This window comes from Manacus candei, unplaced genomic scaffold (assembly GCF_025592945.1).
Source record: "Manacus candei isolate 608988 ecotype Guabito, Panama unplaced genomic scaffold, ASM2559294v1 h1tg000046l, whole genome shotgun sequence".
NCBI classification, from domain to species: domain Eukaryota; kingdom Metazoa; phylum Chordata; class Aves; order Passeriformes; family Pipridae; genus Manacus; species Manacus candei.
In genome coordinates this window covers 10,346,732-10,367,328 of record NW_026138094.1, presented here as the reverse complement: position 1 = coordinate 10,367,328, position 20,597 = coordinate 10,346,732, and positions in this window count along the sequence as shown.

Here is a 20,597-nt window from a genome sequence, read left to right as displayed (position 1 = left end):
TCAGCCTCTATTCTTTCCCCATGTAACTGCAGATACCTGAATTTTCCTTTGAGTTGTTCAAGGACTATCTATTTTCTTCATTTAGGAAGCATGAGGTTAAGTCAACTGAATATTTGGTCTCTTTGAAAGATCACTGAAAGGATCTGTCCTTCAAAATAACAGATATTGCCTGACAATGATGGAAAATGCTCTAGCATACACACGAGACACTGCATAAGCAGATCAAAAGGTCAAAGTGTTTGATCTGAGGAGAATAGCCAGTAAGTCCACGCCAGATGCTTTTGGCAGATTAGCTCCTGCTTCGAGGAACACAGCCTAAAAACCTTCCTGTAACATCAGGGAAATAGTCCCGTGGTCCTAAAACATAACTTTGACACTTCTCTGCTTAGCAGTCCTTTTTCCACCCTAGGGACAGATGCTGCCTTCATTTTAAAGATGATGAATCAACAGGGAAATGGCTTTGGTTTGAGCAAGTGGCTGTAAGCATTACTGGGATGTCATCCTCAGCACTGTGTCCAGTCTATGCAGGGTCCCAACCCAGAGCTGGAAGTATTTCCTGAGGAAACAGGAGAAATATTCCACTCTCAGCCTCTCTCCAGAGCACTTGTGAGCGTACCAGTGTGCATACCTGTGAGGCTTGGGTGCATCTCTCTGCCAAGAACTACTCACACCCTCCTTTCCATACTATGCATCACATAATTTTTGCCCATTGATTTGCAGCCAAGTCTGAAGAGAGCACAGGAGAGAAGCTCCCCACATCTGCCAGCCCACCAGCAGTATACACACCTCAGGTATTCCTCAGACAATACTGGGTGAATCAGATAATGAAGATGCTTGAGAAGACCCTGTAAACAGTCTACAGGAATCAAAGAAGGGAACTCAGCTCTTCAAATAAAACAGCCACCTAAGAGAATAAAACTGTTCATTAATTTATTTCAGGTGGAACATCTATACAAGTTTATGCACTCATTTTGCCTCACAGAATCATTTCAAGCATCATCAGTTCTCAACTAACAGGAGGCACATTTCTACCAGTGCTGGAAAGTTCCTCCCAGCTGCACCACAGGGTTCACAAACTATCACTGATCTTACACTGCACTCTCCACTCACATCCAATACTTCTGGTACTCATCAGTTCCTGATCCTTTTCCTTTTCTGCTGCTGCTGTGCTTCTATTTTTCTCCAGAGGTACCAGAGCATCCATGAGCAGCAGGTCTGAGCTGAAGTGCTGTGGAAAGACCAGGCTTGGTCCCTGCTGATGCCACGGGTGATTGGCAGCAGGGAGGGATTGAGCTTCCCAGTCTGAAGGAGGCTCATCTCAAAGTCCCTCGTGTCCACTCACCATGAGTATCCTGCAGACTCACTTGCTTCTTGGTGACAAGCAAAAACTGATGAGAACAGCACTCAGGTCCTCTGAGCCACAACCTTCCTTCTCCCTGTGAAAGTCACTGCCTAGTTCTTACAATCAGAGGGACTTCAACGCCCTGACACATCCCTTCCAGCAAAGAAAAACGCTTAATATACAAAACCCCTGCACCAGCATTCTTGAGAACATTTTTCCAATAAAATAAATCTAATAAAAATAGAGGTAAATTTCCAACTGATAAAATTGGTCCAGCTTGTCAGTGCTGCTGCCCTAAAACAATCAGTCATACCTGGGAGCTAAGCTCCCATGAAAGGCAATTGCATCTTCGTGTTCGTAATGCTTTTTGTCACTGCAGTATGTCTTTGAGGTACCTCCGGCCCCAGTATGGCTGGTTTAACATAATCTCTTCTGATAGCAAATAGGAATTTTAGCTGTAGTCAAAAAGGCTTGATAGTGTTGCTTTCATCTTTGTACCATCCATGCTAAGGATATAAGCAGAAAAATATCACTAACAATACATCAACTGGGCTTATGTTGTCACAAAAAATTCAAAAAAGACACTGCCACTTTCTGATGACACCGTCATTAAATCCAGCTACCCTGGAGCAGACAACACTGAGGACAGAAAAATGAACTTGCAATATCTACTCTTTGAGTAATTCTGAGTCATCACTGATTATCTGGTGCACGACCAAGGAAGGAAACAAGCAAACCCATGTTGATTTATGCTCCAGATGCAACATACTCTGCCAGGCTCAGGCTAGTGTGACTACGTTGTCCCCAGAACCCACTTCAATAACTCTACATCAAGCAAGAATTTGAATTAGTATGTGTTGAGAAATTAGTGCTTGCCAAAAGGAAATGATAAAAACTGGGAAAGGCACTATTTTGATCCATTTCGTGATGTGACGTTTTATAAGTTCCCTTGGAAACAGTTTGGTGTTTGACATCTGAGGCTTTCTAAATATGTCACCGTGTTTGTCGCGTGTTCAGAGAAAACCTGTAATCATCACAACCTCTTTAATGCACCACAATGAGATGTGACTGTAGCAATAAATCATAACTCATCCTATTCTATTCTTATTGATTTTGGTGGAATAAGGGTTTTGCCCAAAGGAATAAAACCACATGAACAGTTTGTTAGCTTCCCATCACCTCTTTCTCAATTCATTACCACTTTGCTTTCTCCTTTGATGCCTGGTCATGGAAAGTAATTCAGTAAATAATTCTGGTGAAGGATTCACATTGTTATTATATGCGAGAAAACTATTTGTGTTACATCTGCAAGGAGATTAGCATGGGTTTAAATCTTACCAGATATGTAGACTTTATCTCCCGATGAGCTGAGAAAAATGTATATTTTTTTACTCTCAGGTACAAACGTTTCCAGCTGCGTCAAAATTTACTTTCTGGGAGGCTCTATGAGCACACAGTGCTCCAGGGACACGGACCATGAAATGGCATAGCTTCTCATATTAGCTTTTTCTGGGTATCTTTAGCTTGACCCTGCCATCCATGTCACAGCTCTATTCACATATATTTCAGGGAACTGTCGGGGAAATATCAGAGTGCAATAACAGAATTTTGTTTCCAAAATCGATTTCACAGCAGCGAGGAGTGATGCAGCCGGCTGAGCTAGAAGTGATGGCTGCCACAATGAACCAACTTTAATTTCCTACACAATCTCTTTTTTTCAGTTTGCTGGACCTAATAGTCCGGCACAGAAAGAGGGATTATTGGAAAATAGGCTCAGGTAACCAATGAGAATGTTCAATGTGTTTGATTACGTTTCTATTTAAGGAGGGATATTATTTGGGAAATTGAGTCTTGCTCCTAGTTAGAGACTTATCAGCTGAGGAGAGGTTTAGGTAACATTTTAACTAAACAGCTGGAAGAGGTACAATGACCCTTGATTTTAAAGGAATAATTGTTACATCCAGTTTAGACTTAAAAATGGAGAAAAACAGACTTACAGGGCATGGTAAAGGAAATCTCACTTTGGTTTTAATTTAAAAGCAGCAAGAAGAAAGCATGTTGTCCTGTAGCTGTCAGTGGGATCTCAACAGCTGAATCAGAAAGATTTCAGACACTGGCATGAAGCAGCAGCACCAGTTCTGTGCAGATCTGTGCCTTCTGGATGGGGAAGGCAAGAAGAGGTATCCCCTACTTCCCTCTCCCCAATTCCCACAGCCTGCCACAAACCCTCTTCCCTGATGGTCAAGATAAAAGCCACTCAGTTCGAATGAGAATAAAGCTTTAAGAGGGAAGTGTTACATCTTTGCTTATCAGTTGTCATCCCAAATCTGGACCATGGGAAAGTTTCCATCTGGGTGAAATCTGTCTCACAGAGCCTGTGATTCACCAGCGACTACATTGACATGAAGAGTATCCTAAAAGTATCCTGTTTAGCTCAGGTGTTAAGAAGCAGGTGAGAGGTTAAGAGGAACATTTTAAAAGCAGAGCAGAAAGTTTAATGATAGAACTTCTGTTGACATTAAATCCCAGATGTCGCTTTGAAAATTAACCACCTAAGTGCTACCTTAAATCTATAATGCAGTAATGGTATTAAACAAGGCAGAGACATTAAAGCACTGGATCTTGGATTTCCATAATGCTATTAAATGGGACGATAACAAATCTAGTGCTTGGTCTTGATTAATTATGTGTGAGGGATATGCTGGACTGACAGCACTGTCATAGGCAAATTGCTTATTAAAAAGGTTATGCTCTTTTCTTTTGCTTCCTAAATACCTCTTAAATGCTCCATCAGCTCAATCTGAATAGGAAGAAGGTACATCATGGAGGTTACTTGCAGGTGAGTGTTCCCAGGAAAAGCAGGACCAATCTTCCTTATACCCACAGGAATCAGATGCTGTTTTCCTAAAGCAGAGCACAGCTGCTAAATTTTCTCAACTCTTTAGAAAAAGTTGGATTCTTTTTCCCTGAGAAATGCAGTTAAGATTGGTTTGAAGCTTTTGAGAAGCTTAATGAACCATGGCTCTGCCTGTAGCTTTTTCACATTTGAAAACTTTTGTTGCTAATTAACTTCATTAATAGTACTTAGAGGCACAGTGGCCAATATTTACCGAGTGCTGGCATTACTGCAAAGAGGCAATGGAATCAGTGGCTCAGCAAATAGATTCCCTGCAGAAAACTCTATGGAGTTGAACTCATCGTGGTCAGATTGTTTCTCTTTGCAAAAAAAATGAGAACCTTGTTGATGCTGTTGTTTAAAAAGCCACAATGACGTTAGATGAATAGAAGGAACTTCCTAATCCTGCTGTGGCTGTTATTGATAGCTGCATCCCCACAATGAGTTCACAGCGTGCACAGAGAGCTCGCTGCAGGATCACTGCCCCGAGCTGAGCACGGCTGCACAGAGCAGTCCTGCCTCCACAGAGATGCCTCAGTGCTCCAAGGAAGATGCTGCACAAACATCTGTTTCCAAATAAGCCCACGGACTGAGATGGGCCTGATGGCACCGAGGGACACGGCTGGGGGGGCTGGTGTGGCTCTCAAAGCCTGGCCTGCTTTGCTCTGCCTGGATGACTCCAGCATCCATCCAGTAAAATTGTTGACATCTTGGCATCCACTAGGTAGTCACTGAGTACATCCCCTGTGCACAGTGGGATGGTGGTTTTCAGTGAGATCACCCTACCCAAAAATAGTGCTTCCCTGCTCAGCTGAAGAGGGAGGTGCACCAGACTCACCTTGCAGAAGTGCCCTCTGGAAAGGCAGAAAGGTTTCTTGGGCATAACTAGCTGAAGCCCAGTACAAAGAAGAGTTAATTGGACATCACTGCAGCAACTAACTGATCTCCTGGTAAACTCCAGAACTGTGTAATTGTTAGAAGAAAAGTAGCTAGAATTATTTATCCCAAGGATTTTCACAAGTTTCTCCCTATTCTTCTTTCTTTCCCTGTATTTTTTGTCGTTTACCTCTTTTATTTACAGTGCATCCTTCAGGGGACACTGTTGAGCTATCCACTATAAATCTAAAATATATACATCTAGGTTGGTATATATATACATGGAAATAGATTAGTCTCTTTTGACTTATATTTCTAATCAGTCTGTCCATATTACTCTGCTCTACAAAGGGAAATCTACTGAGTAGAAAAATGTTTAAACTATGTTTGCTTTTTAAAGTCACAAGAGCATTTCTATTGGTATGATGGTTCAGAGATGCTTCTCTCCAGTCCTTTTGGCACTTACTCCAGTGACAGGATTTCAGTATGTTCTGGAAGCTGCTGGGAAAACAATTTGCTGAAGTCCCCTGGGAGCAGAATCCTCTCCTGATTTTGCTATAGCTCTTCTCTCTTTTTTTTTGACATGAGAGTCCAAATCACAAGAGATTGCTGAGATGGTGAGCACATCTAGAGAAGGAGGAACAGCTAGAGCAGGAAATGGCTGCAGAAGAAGGAGGTTTGTTAGAACTTTATCTCCATGCTGTTATCTACAACACAAGATCCTCTTACCAAAAAGGATATCTCAGGAATTCATCCCCTGGTATATTTTATTGTGGATGGTTGAATTTCCCTTAAGAATTATGTTTTCCCCTCTTTTATTTCCCATGAGGATGGGACATGGGAGAAAGCTAGAAAGAGAGTGAAAAACATCCTCTTGGATTCCATGGATTTAGAGCATTGCCAAGGGTCTGTGAGTGCTGATGTGGAGGAGTCTGGCTCAGCCCCTCAATCTCACCTGTCCTCTGCAGATTTGTCTGTGCCTGCAAGGCCATGCTGACATTGCCTGAGGTCCCTCAGCACACTGCTGACTGTCACTGTAGTTGGGATCATATTCCACTCCTGCATGAAAAGCAGGATGGGCCTGTGAACTAATGGAAGGTTGAATCTCTGGAGAGTAATAAGCCTTTCAAGGTTTGCATTGGGTATTAACACCCCCCTGTCATCTTTTTTTTTTTTTTTTAATTCTGAAAAATTGAAAGGGTTTCAGATTTATCTTTTTTTTCTTCTCCATGGGAGAAGTACATTAACTAATAACTTAAAATCCAGGCTGCATGCTGGTGCTTTCTCAGACAAAAAGGGAAAGATCAGTGTTAAATATGGTTTGAAATAATGTGAGAGGTATAAGGAAGGAAGACAGGAATGTAGCAAATGAGAGCATTGAAATCAACTAAAAAAAAAAAGAGGATTAAAGAAGAATCCTTATGCAAAAAAACCCCCAAACAACAAACAAACAACAAACAAACCAAAAGGAAGTAACATTTGAATTATCATCTTGTGGCCCAATTCTGCTCCTGCCTGGTTATCACCTGCCAAATTCCCAGAAACTGATTCTGCAATACTCTGGACAATGCACCTCATTTCTCTGTGTGTCCAGTTGTGCTGCAGACTCTGCTATGAGCAAAGTTGGACCACGGCTGTCATTAGGAAATGAAGAAGAGATGAGTTGCTGCAATCATAGGGGCTTGAAGAGGTGCATGATGTAAACATCAGCAAGACATCTGGTGCACTCCTATGGCTTTTCCTTCACTGACCAACCTCTGTGGTCTGTGAATGGGTCTAAGGCTTTGGAATGGTTTAGCCATCTCTAAAGGGCTGTAGGGGTTTTATCCTCTTGAGCTTTCTAAGCCTTTAGTGCCAAATCCTGGTCCCTTGTAAGTCTCCAACAAAATCTCCAGCGGTTCCAATGGGTGCAGGATCGGGTCCCTGCAGCACTTTAAGTAATTTAAACCACCCTAAATCCTCGAAGCAGCTTAAGTGATAAGCTACTTGTTCCAGAGTTTGTGCTCCCAGATCCAGCCTGTAAAATACTCCAGGCAGCTCATTGTGTACTTGGCTGTAAGCACACAGAGGCATCTGCTTCAGAACACAGAGATAATGTGGTGAGCCTCTGTTATCAAACTGTGCTTTGCTTCTGGAGAAAGTGGGACTTTGTTATTTTTTAAATGTAATAAATAACTTTCCAGCAGCTCTTAGATGAGATGCTGTTCACTGAGCTCAGGCAGGAGAGATGGTGCCAAGGGCCCTGGATTCAAACCCTGCTGGTGATGCCACTTGCTGCTACATTCCCAACCAGCCTATGCCACCAGGAGCACAAGAGGTTCTTTAATGTGCCCTGCTTTTAAATGACAATTGAAAAATCAGATAGCTGGGCAGCATTTCACAAACACCCTTCAGTAAAAAAGTCCCTTTGCACCATTGAGCCTGTAAGGGAACCTGTGTCCCTCAAACCAAGTGCCCTGGAAGTTTTTAAGTGAAAAACACCCTGCAAAGCTCAACTTTGTTAACAGCACTGGTGCAGCAGAGACTGTCCCCTCCCTTCCTCCCTCCCAGTGCAGGTAATTCTGTGTTGGGGTGAGGCATCACCACAGGAGGGAGGTTGAATGCTGAAGCTGTTATTACCCACAACCAAGGGCCCCTATTTTCTACAGGAATGGTTGTACTTGCAATACCACCACCTCATGGGTTAGGAAGGAAAATCAGGACCCTCCAGGGAGTCCTCATAGTGTGTGGGCAGTTATCAGCCCTGGTTATTAATGTTTGTCTGACTGAATGTCCTCACTTCCAAATTAAGTTTGATATCAAATATATGGCAAAAGAACTGAATGCTTTTGTGGCCAGTGGGAGTCCATGGGCAGCAGTGACATTTGTGGGTCAACACTTTTCACCTCATGGTTAGCTTCCAAAAATATGAAGTGAACCTCATGGGGGAAAAGCACTTCTTTTCCCAAACCCTAATTCTACATGACAGGATGCCCCCATCTCTTTGTATCAGAGGTTTAAAGGGAGCTGCAGCTCTTCTTGAAACTTGCAGAGAAGGAGGGAGAGGGCAACAGATGCTCACCAGCAACAGAGACAAAGCCACAAACCTTTCTGCAAGATAATGAGAAACTTCAATGCCTGAAGGTTAGAGAAAGGTGTGAATTGGAAGCATTGTCCTTTTCTCCAAGCCCTGGGAAAGAAAGGGTCAGGCACTGCAGGGGCAAAAGTATATTTCATCTGCAACAGTTAGAGCCCCTTTGGAAGCCCTAGGAGATCACCAGGTGGGTTTTGGACAAGACTGCTGCAAATAGATAAGTGTCTTTAAGGAGAAAGGGAGAGAGAGAAGACAAAAAAACTTCACTGCATTCCCATCCTTTCATCTGCATGACAGCACCTGTTTCACACTTGTCTTTTCATCTATTTTTTGCACATCTGCAAATCAAGGCAATTGTGGCCAGGCCTAGTCAAGGGGCTATTTTAAGGAACTTATTAAGTCTTGCTGAAATCACAGCAGTTTGCTACTTAGAGCTTAATGGCAGAGACTGAGATGTTGTCTGAGACTTTAGCCAAGCTGTCTCCCTGGAGATGGATGTTTCTGTTCCCTGCAGGAGATGCAGAATTCCTGCAGTAATGTGGGAGGCTTGATGGTGCCCAGCTCACATTTTAGAGAGCTCCAGGAGTAGATACAAGGACTGTAGCTCTTCATTGGCTACCACAATATAAAATCTTTTCTAGGTCTGCTGTACAGCACCATCTCTACACACCATCTCAACATTTCTTCTCTCTTCTAGCCCATCTCTCTTCCACTGCTGATCCAATCTCCTTTCTTCCTGACTCCTGCTAACTTGAAGACACTGGAAATTTAGCTTCCAATCTTTCTTTTCGACTTTCTCTTTCATTCCCACCATACTCATCACCTTCTGCCTTCCTGCTCTCCTGTCTTCATCAGCCTCTCCAGTTCAAGCTCTCTTGGATGTCTAGATAAATATCATATACTGAATTACAGCTGCAGACCAGAGCCCAAGACACCTGGGTCTGATTCCTGCCAGTGTTCATGAGCTTTTGTGATTCAGCCTCTTCCTGACACTCCTTCCCCATCTATGAGCTAAAGCTAGAAAACATAAAGAGGGGCTATGTGTTTCTTTGATTCAGGGCACCATATAAATCCAGGGTATGATTGCTGTTAACATCTGTGAGAAGTTGGACTGGTCAAATTTTCTGGTGAGGGCCATTGGCCGCCCTTCTTGGTTGTAACATGTGCCATTTTTACTGAATTTATTTCCCCTCTTTCCTCCCAGGCTGTGGTGTGCTTGGCAGAGGAGCTGCAACCCATGCAGTATTAACATTAGGCAATAAAAAGTGTCAGTGAATTATTAAAACCCAAGCAGAGCTGCTGATATTGATTTTTTTAAAGCTCTGTAAAGAACTGCATGGAGTTTTTAAATGGGCGTTATTAGGTCATCCATTGGGAATCTTCAAAGTACCACTCTGCAACAAGGCAAATAGTAAAGCTTTTGATTTGAAGAGGCTCATGGGGGGGCTCCATGCCCTGGGCTGCCACTGCCAGCAGCACTGGTAGGGACAAGGCACCAGCTCTGGGGGTACAATTTCTGTAATTTCCACCCTATAATGAGAACAAAGCTGCCACCATGCTGGGAAGAGCAAAGAGTGAAGCCTGCAGAGGGCATGCAGGAACAGACTGTGCAGACACTGATAGATGTTGTAATATTGACTGTTCTCCCTGGAGTTTCGTGTGCTGAACAGCTTCTGGCAGAGTCCTTCCTCTTCTCTTGCCTATTTCCAGTCCAAGTGATCCCTCTCCTTTTCTGCTTTCTCACTTTCTTCCTGTTTTTTTAAACCATCCCTGCTGGCCTGGTGTTTCCAGCCATCCACTTTGATTCTCACATCCTTTCTCTGTATCTCATTAGTCCTTCAGGAAACAGAACATCCACTTGACATTCCTTAACAAGCAAACCTACACTGGTGGACTCTGCTCTGCAACAGATGAGGAACACTCACAACTCGTGCATTACACCAGGTGGCCTTTCACAATGTGATAACCTCCCCCAGAACACTGATAACAAGCAGGCTGGTTAAGAGGGGGCTCTTTAACCACCAGTTATCTCCATAGCAGTTCTCTAAGTGGGGAACCCCTTATCCTCTGACTCTTGTCCCTAAAACATAATAAAGTAACAAGAAATCAATTTTAGCATTCAGATGTTATCTGTTCAGATTAATTTACAGATATTTTTACCTGTGCAGAGAGATAAAGAAACATTGCTAAGAATGCCCAAGGTATATATGGGAATTGAAGCCCCAGCCCTTATTAAAAGTCAGAAAAATTGGTGCCTAAGCATGGTTCATGTCTTTGAAACTCTCTCCTTTTGACTTCAGGAGAAGGACATTCAGAGATTCAGAAGAAAGTCTCCTCCTGCACTGAAATGTCTTGAAGACAGAAGACATCCAGCTTTCAACATGCCTTTGTGACTTCGGAACATTTGACTTAGAAGCCAAATCCAATTTTATCAGTCATCTACACACCTCCAGGTTCAGCTTGGGAAAGTGCTCCAAAGGTGCCTCTGCTCATGCAAACCTCATCCCACATGGCTTTTGGAATTGAAAATTTAATGCACTGGAAAGCAGTGATCCCCTGGGTGTCGGATATAATCTCCTGGATCCTGTCCTTTGCTCCAATAAATGGTAAAAAATAAAAGTGAGCTCCTTTGCAGAGAAGATATCTGAAAAGCAGGCCTAAAACCCAGATCGTGAGCAAAGCTGGTGAGAATTTGAGTTATGCACGTGTGGAGAAAGGAGCAGGAACACAGGAGCAGGGAACAGGAGCAGCAGAAGCCCCTGACACCACACAATAAAGGCGAGGCCTGAGTGACACATCTGTGGACAGGAGTCACTCAAAGAGAAGGCTTTTGTAATGTGGAGTTAATTTAATTAACCTTGAAACAATCAGAAGAAAAATCACTGCTAGCTATGTTGCTTTTAAATAACGATTTGAATGGGCCAAGATTTAGCATTCTTTATAGACCCATCTGCCTAAAGGCCTGTATCTTATCTGATCATTTCCATGGCAACGGCTCTGGGATTAGAAAAGGATGAATGTTTAGGAATAGTTGCTGGAATTTCATGGAAGATGATGAATTGAGGATTACTTCACTACCTACGTGTTACCATGGAAATGCACATTTACAAATTGCATAGGATTTAAAACCTCACCATTATTAGTATAAATTTGTGCTGCTTTTTGAAAGAGCTCCAGGAGCAGAAGGTACCTTTCACCTCCCTGGGTTCACACCTCTCTGCCCCACTGAGCACATACAAGATGCAGAACTAGAGCAGTACTGGCTGAGGAAGGAAGGGGAAAAAGGTGTCAGGTCTTGGATCCAATTTATTTTACCGAACAACCTCCTAAATGAAACCCGGGTAGTGAAAAATGAGTGTACTTCACACACACAGGAGCCACCAATTAAAAACAAAAAAACTCCTCGAAATGTATGTTAATGAAATTTGATAAATGGATCAACAGGTTTATGAACTATCACATCTGACTTCATGACTTAGAAGACTTTTAGGTCTCACAAACCTAAGGTTATTTTAAAGACTGTTTTTATTTAGTGAAATTCTTATTTTGTGTGAAACAAATCTACTCAATCTGTTTGGTAAACTATTCACAGAATATTTCACAGTTTAATAACCTGCACTGCCCTACCTCTGGGACTGAAGTTGGAGTTAAGACTCTCAGCAAAACCTTGGAAAACAGAGTTCCCATCTCTGAAGCCCAGGGTAAAAAAAGGCAGAGAAATATTCCCCATCCATACATAAACCATGAAAATTCAGAGGGTCAGATAAACAACCACTGTAAATCCTTTTATCACAGGCACACCTGTTCTTCACAGGGCCTGAGGAACCATCTTACCATATAAACAACTGCAAATATCACAATAAAAAAGAATGAGATAATAAGTCAAAGAAGGGGCCAGAACACCTTTGAAACAAAACTGAAGACTTGCAGCATCTTGAGAAGGATGTATTTTAATGTAGTTTTGTGTAACAGGAAACTGAGTCCAGAGAAGGCACCCTGAAGGTCAGCAGCCTGGCTGAGGGTGTGGATCCAGCCTGGCTTTACACAAAACTGACCCTTATTTGCTGGTTATAAGTCTTCAGTAAGGGATGGGTGTCATAATGATGGATGGAGTAGTGATGCAGACGTAAGGGTCTCCTTGGAGGAGAGGTGAAGGTGTCCTCTAAGGAGCTGTGTGGCAGAGACAGCTCCAAAATGAATCCATCAGCACTGACAGCCCTGTCAACGCCAGGTCTGTATTCAGACTGACATCCTCACTGCCTAAAACAGGGTAGTCTACATCAGGACAAGGTGTTACTAACTGAGGCCAACTGCTTATCCAGCCACCACCTTGCACCCTGTTGTTCTTCATGGCCTTTTACAGATCCTGTGCTGCAAACACATCATGATGATGCCAATAGGCTGTGCTGGCTGTCTTAGTGACCTGGAAGTGGGATGAAAGGAGACAACAGTTTCCCCATGGATGGCAGAAGAGGCACAACAGCTCACACTGTCTGCAGACATGCCCATGCTGCATTTTTGATATTGAGAACAAGTCAAAACAAGAGCATAGAATCATAGACCTTTCTTTAAGGCACTTCTGTTTTCTTTCACTTGATTTTTTTTTTTTTAATATATCAGACAAATAACTTCTGGGCTGTACCTCTCTGAAAGAAACAGTGGGCAAATCCCCCCTGCCTGCCTGGAAGCTCTGTTTCCCCCTGCCACATTCGACCTCCTGCAGACTTTCTCACAAGCAATTAGGAAATACCTGGAGCAGACAGAGCAGTAAGGAGGCAGCACTGATGCATGGGACCTTCCCAAGGGTGAGAAAATCAGTTGTGAATCAGCTGTTCAGAAAACCTCCACCCTTTCCTCTAAGATAAGCTCCACAGCAGACATAGAACCAGAGACAATGAAGGAAAACAGCCTGGCTGAGGTGGGGTTTCCGCCTGCCCTCAGTTCTGACCTCTGGGAATGGCATTTCCAAAGGCTGTGGGCCCTTAGCTGGCTCTACTGCCCCACTTTGATATGCTCAGATACCCCCAGACACCAGATCCAATGTGTATCCCAGAGTCCAGCCAGCCACCAGCACACTGAGCATCCAAACCCTCTCCCTGCTTCGGTGCCACTGCACAGAACTCACTCAGAGGAAACTGTACAAGGCTTCAGGTGCCATGGGGGAGAGAAACCCTTTGCAGCAATGAGGCCTTGCCAGTGGAAATGGGTGGGTGCTGGGCACCCCATCACCCACTTCTGGGGGGCGGGAAAAGGGAGCAAGCTGCAAGACAAGTTCCTGCACACTTCTGAATTGCCAGCTCTATTTTTGGCTACTACAAGCTGGAGTGCCATAGAAAAAAGGAAAGCCTTATTAAAGCTCAAGCAATGAGATTTTTCTGATTTTCTTAGCAGTTTGATGACAGTTTTTAACTGATGAAGTTTCAATATTGCAGGGCAATTAAAAAAAGATATCTTGAGGATGGGGGAAGCAGTCATCAGCTTGAATAGCCTTTTCCTTCAATCCTGCACAAATAAAATGCTTGTAACTTTCCACACACCAGGAACCAAATGGATTTCAATTACTGGATACATCAACTTTGAAATCAGTGAAACCAAACCAGGAGGCAGTCAGTCTTAGGGACAAGGGGGCTTTTCTGCCAGCCTGGGATGAGCCTGAACCCAACCATGACATCTGCCAAAAACCTCTTGCAATGTTGAGCAAGGTCCTTCATCTCAGTGTGCCACACTGCTGCTTGTAGCACAGGGACAGTGACTATTTTGCACTATTCTGCAGTGCAACCTTATTGTCATACACACCATGAAACAGTCAATCCTCCCTCAGTTACATGCAGATAAATAAGCAAACCTCTTTCAGAACCACTTTTTGCGAGCTGCTTTGTGCAGAAAACACCTGGGATGAAAATATGTATTTTCACGTGAAGAGAAGGTGATCAAATACCTCTAAGATGTTTAACCTTGGAAGATGAAAGAGTTCCCTAGTTGTTGTCACCTTCTCCAAATCGTTATCAGAGCAATTATATGTGATTTAGTAGTTTGCTGTATTGCAACACAATTTTCTACGTTGTCTGACATGACAAATGGAATTGCAGACCTGTCCCCTATATGGCTTCCTTGGATCTGCTGTATGGGACAGGTGAGAAATACTGCAGCAGGATAAAATAAATGCTAGGTGATAAATGATAGAATGAGCTGGTTCCTGCAGTTTTTCCTACATGACCTTAGCACTTAGGAAATTATCACAGGAGGAAGAAGAAGTTTTCCACAGATAAAATGGGAAAATTGTCTTTGCCACCCTTGAACAGATGGGGTCAGGGTGCTGCCTGGGCACAGCAGAGCAGACAGGGCTTGGTTTTGGAGGTACAAAGGAGGCATTTGGCATGAAAGAATAACCACCTTGAGATTTACAACAGCAAATTTGCTTCCTTTCAAACACAGACCTTGTACATCCCACTGCAGATTTCCTATACTAGTAACACTCCTACAGATTTTGGATTACTACTGCAAAACAGTCACAACACCACAAGAATGACTCTATAGCACGTTGTATTTTGAGGTCCTTTACATCCATGCAGAGAACCCTTTACACTTAGACAGTCATATTTTGTCCCTATGTGAATTCCTGTGACTGAGGTTGGGGATACAGAGGCTGCTACAGCCCAGGGACTGCGCAGAATTGCCCTGCTCACAGATGAAGTATGAAGCCAGCTTATAACTAACTCATAAATGGAAAGTCCCTGTTCAGTTCCTAGGGAGAAACAGCGAGACAATGTGGGGTTCAACACAATGTTCCAGTAAAGCCAAAACACACTGCAGTTGGCTTTACAGTACTGGAGGCAAATTGAAGAAATGAAAGGCAGCGATAAGGGCTCCCACAGAAAAGAATGGCAAAGTTCCTGGTGACATCAGGGATGCTGGATAAAAAAACAAAACCAAAAACCTAAGACTTGCCTTTTTTTTTTTTTTCTTTCTTTCTGTATACTTCCAAAATAGCCATAGGAAGTAGAAGAAACTTGACTCAAAGACAGACTTTTCCTCTTAAGGCCCAACTTCCTTCCTTGAACAGTTTGGAGAAATTTCAGCAACGCATCTCTATGAGCAAGGGCTTTATTTGAAGTTCTCCTATTGTTCAGAAAACCCCACCAAAAAGCCCATGGTCTCTACAACAGACATCCTGAGTCAGGCAGGGTCAGGTACAGAGTACAGGATTTTGTTGCTCTGGGATGCTATTTCATCCAAGAAAGCAGGATGTGAGATTTACCCTGGCCTTTTAAGCAAGAGACAGGGACTCTGCAAGAAGATGTTCTGGCACAGGAGCTAAGTTTAGACATAAAATCCAGCACAGGCAGTGTATCTTCCTTTGGCATGACTCATGTCAAACACACAACCAGCATCATTTGGGCTGGCAGACAGGGTAGCCTGAGCCTTGCTGAGTGTGGCTGCCCAGCAGCAGCACAGCCAGGCTCCATCTGAAGTGAGAGAGGGCAGGAGCCCCACAATGCTGACATTCACAGCTGGAGGTTAACATCCTCCTCAGGGAGTATAAACAGCTTCAGACAGACCCACTGAAGGAGAAACCAAGAGCAGGATTTTGAAACGGAATTTGAGATTTTGAGGTTGCACCAGTTCAAGGGTTTTTTAATGGACCTGTTTTGGGGTGAGGACTTTTTTTGGCAGAAAGCTTATTTAAGCCATTTCTGAATCATTACTAAAAGGTCTTCCATTATCAAGCATGACATTTTTGTACTGAAAACCTAGATTTTGGTGAGGGAGGAATGTTGGAATCCCTTAAACAGTGTCTTGGAGCTCAGATAAAGATAAGGATAGCATTTCAGCAAGCATGCAGGATTTCAGAGGTTACAAGGGTTTCCCACTCCTCTTTCAGACAACTAACATTTTTCTCTATTACTTCTGGTGCCAATTCATCCTCCTAGCTGGGCCAGAAGGCAAGTCACAGGGGAGCTGGAGCTGCTCTGGAGGAGCTGGCAGCTGGGGGCAGCAGCTGACTCACATTTCCACACAGGGAATCCCCAGCCTTTACATCTGAGGCTGAGAAATGTTAATTTCCACAGGCAGGTTAAATTCTCCATAAGTTAAAAAGACAAGTGTTATACTGTCTCAAGGGCTCTAATTCACCTGGAAGCATGAGACCAAGCAGAATTACACCAGTAAAATAGAAAGTGCCATTTTCTATTTTGCCAGGTAATACTGGTCCTTTTCTCATTTTCTCTGTTCTTGATGGCTTCTCAACTCCACCAAATGGCAACAGGCCCTGTTCTTTAATTATTCTATGCTTACAAACACTAGATTCTGCCAGCTGGACTTACCCTTTAAAGTCAGATACAAAAACCTTCCTGAAAAGGTACAGATATCAGGAAAACCTGACATTGTTCAAGCCATAGCTCTTACTCCAGCTTGCTAGGTTATGTGTCCCTCTACTCAAGGCTGTAGCCAAGCATAAGGATGCTGTAAACAAACCATCACATTGCTCAAGTTAAAAAAGCCTCTTGATGCCATTACCAGCCAGCAATGGTCATTGCAAGCTCTGAGGAAAGCTGGATCATCATAAAATATGCCCAAAAGATCAAATAAAAGGCTTAGCAAAGGACATCAGAGGGAACCTTGAGTCTTGCTTTTCTGAATTTGAGGAGTCACTAGGAGAATCTGCAGTGATGTTATTGCCCCAAAGAATCCCAAAGCCCTTGCCTAATGCTGGTAATTACTATGTCTTTTGATTTACAAGGCATCTCACAGGCTGTGACAGGGCAAGGTCACTTTGGAGTGGTAGCATGCTTCTAATTGCAGCTGTTTGTCACTTATTGAGGAGGAGCACAGGTTAGCTCAGGATAGTGAAGTGTCACCAAATTCAGGTGTTTGTGCCTCTTGAAGGTGCCATCTGTCTGTCAGCAGAGCTGTGTGCAGCCAGTGCATTTACCTTGCAGGCATCCCCCTTCCACCAGCATCAAGGTGTGGGCACTTGATGGATGCCCACAGGTATCTGCATTGCCATGCAGCTTCTGGGATGCTCAGTGTCCCAGGGGCATGTACACAGGGATTCACTTTGAAGACTGATTGGAACAGACGTTGTGCAGTGCTAAATCTCCAGAGGCTCCCTGCGCACTCTCACTTTTCTTAGACTAACATCTCTGCCTCTTTTTGTGTCCCTTGGTAGAAACAGACTTGGAAATTAAGAGTCAGTTCTAGTCCAGTACCACATGCCTTTCCTGCACATCCCACCCTGGCTACCAATTTTAAGAATACCAACTTAACCAGGATCTTTGGTCCATGCTGCCCTGGAGAGCTTGGATGCTGTGAATAATCAGTCAGCACACAGACTAAAGGAACAAAACCAGCTTTAAGACCAAGGCTGCAATTGACTCAAATTTAATTGTAGTATCAAGGATATAGTCTACATATCCTGTAGACTGTAAGGAAATCAGGCAAAGATGGAGATACTACAGCAATGCATCTGTCAGTCCTTCCCTAGCTCTGTATCATGAGAAGGTTACTTCTTCCTGAAAACTGGGGCTTTTGCCTTTGCTCCCCGCAGTGGATCCCTTCTCCTTGCTGTGCAACAGAAGCATATAGCCAGAGCATCTCAGGGGCTCCAAAAACAACTCCAAGTTTGGAAAAGTTCAAAAAGCTTTGGTACAAAGATATGTTGTCTTGACATTGCTGAGGTATTGAACAAGCAAACTGGGAAGAGCAGGGAAGTGGGATTTGTCCTTTTCAAATCAATTTTCTAGTGCTTCCTCCCCCCCCTCCCCCAGAAACACATTGCAAAAGAGAACAAACATACTGTTCTCAGAGCTGAGGTGCCAGTTCTCAGCCCTCTTATTTAGAACTAACTTGGCTTCATTCTTATAAAATTTGACAAAAGGTACCTAGAGCTTTGGACAAAAAGTATTTGGGAAAAAGGTGTTTTGGTTTTTTTCCCCCCAGTTCACAGCAGTTTTTTGCCACCTCAAACACTCCTGGTTTGTAGTTGTACTGGTGTCATGCTAAGTAAATATGGACAGTGATGGCCAAGACCTGAGCTTTCCACAGCTAGGCAAAGCTAACACTGATTGTAGAATTCTGTATCTGTACAATAGTTCACTCGTATGATAACATTATATTTCCTTGTAATGCTGTGGAGAGGGCTCAAAAACTTATTCTTCCTTCTGGGTGGATAGAGAAACTGAGTCATGCAAAATAATCACTATTTAGCTCTGTATTCAGCAAGGCATTTAATGAGATGCCATTCTGACTCATAAAGCATTCAAAATGTCCTATATGGGATAAGACATCAAGTTGTCAGTTGAAGAATGTATCTTCCAAAGCACTGAGCACTTGGGAAGCTCGTGTTGAAATCCAGTGTGACCTTTAAGATAAAATTTCATCTTTTTATTTCCAGCCTTGTATATCCACTTTAGTGAAGTGGAGGAGTGAAAGCATGGTAAGCTTAGTGAAGGCTTTCTATTCCAAAGTTTGAGTGCAAAGAAGAACACCACCAAGAGTTCCAAATTAAGCTGTAGAAAGTGGGCTATCCATGTAACCACAAAGGGCTTTTTATGATATGAATGGTGACATGAACCTAGAATTATAAAACATCCTGAGTTGGAAGGGATCCACAAGGACCAAAGAACAACTCCTGGTCCTCCACAGGACAGCCTCAAAACAGGAAAGGAAAAGGAAATGCAAAACTCCCTTTTACCAGACTTTAAACTTGAAAAGTTCACTCCAGTCTTTCCTTATTCTGTGCTATCAAGTGTAGCAGAGTCTAATTCAGAAGTTACATCTCTCAGCAACCTCATTTTCTTAGTAAACACACCACAGGGTGATGGACCTCTATGCAGTAATGATGTTTTCTCCATGATAACTCTGCAACTAAGTACAGTCAATATCCTCTTCAAAATGCCAGGTGGGTAAAATACCCCCTGAATTATATTTGCCACTATCAAATGAGACAGTGTTTGCACACTTGGGAATAAAGTGAAGGCAATTAACTTTTCATATACTTGAAAAGGATGTTCTGCTGCCACCTGATTGCCTTATCTTCATTATTTTTAGTTGTAGAATTATGTAAATATCAATTTAGAGAGCCCAGAGGATTCTGAAGATTCAGTTTAATGATTTGTAATTGTTTAATTGGACTGTAAACCGGCCCCTGCAGGGAGTTGAGCACAGGTACAAGTACTACTTCATGTCCCTACCAAAATTTGCTAATTGCCAGCTTTTGTGTAAGCAACAGCTTCTAACCTCTCCCAGCAGTGCAGCAGTTCAGCACTGCTGAGTATTAAACCTGCATTAAGTTCCAGTTAGGGAACGGATTGCAGTGCCTATAGCTTAGATTGGATATATTGGTATTCACAGGTAGAGAATCCAACCACATTGTACATACCATGAGCAGGCCTGGAGGGCAGCACACATGGGGAAAATGCCATTAGCAGTGAGAAGGAAAGAGTTTTAGCTCAATAATGTCACAGGCTCCATTTTATAGAAAGAGCACATGGTGATTTAAGAAAGCCTGAGCATGTTAAACTGGTTTCTGGTGGAGATGTACCAAGTACCTTGAAGATGTGTTTTGACAAACCCAATTCAAAGCACATCTGCATAGATATTTCTTAGATGCTGGCCAAGAGCCTCCTAAAAGAAAAATCTTTAGGTTCCCCACAGAAGCAGCAAGGACCTCAAACCACAATCAAAACAGGGACAGGACTTGCCTCTGATCTGAGGCAAGACCAGAGGAACCATCAAGCTTGCCTCTGAGCAAAAGTGGCAAGCCCAAACCACCTTCTCTCCTCCCCAGAAAGGAGGAATAAGGTAAGGAGATAAATCACTGCAAAAGAGCAGCAGGTGTCTGGAGGAAAAAAGGCCAGAGAAGCAGAGATTATTCCTGCAGCAAGACTAACTGGCTTGACAAATGAAACATAATGGAAAGTGCCGACTCTGCTCCACTCTCCGTCCGCCTCTCCTCTGGTCATTTCATTTGCCCTTCTGCCTCTCAACAAAATAAAATGAAATGCATATTTTACTGTAAGCTTCTTTACAGTGCAGGCTGCAAGAGGCTTGAGGACTTCCCTAGGGGGAATGAGCTAACCAGTGATTGCTTCATCCTTTAATTCCAAAGGCCAGGGACTTTCATTTTCAATTTCCTTTTATCCAGGGTTTTTCATTATGTTCAGGCTGCTCCTCCACATCCTTTACTGAGTGACAAGTGTGTGCTGGAAGGTGACAGACAGACACCATGTGTGTGGCCAGCAACAGAATGAAACATCTCAAAAACTGCTTTGCAAACAGGAAAATCTTGAGGAGTTTCTGGATTGTCTGATAAGGTTCAAGTTTTCTGAGCCATACAGCTGGACATCTCACTGTCAAATGTGATTAAAAATATCAATCAAAAGCACAAAGGGTACCAAGAGGTCAGGTGA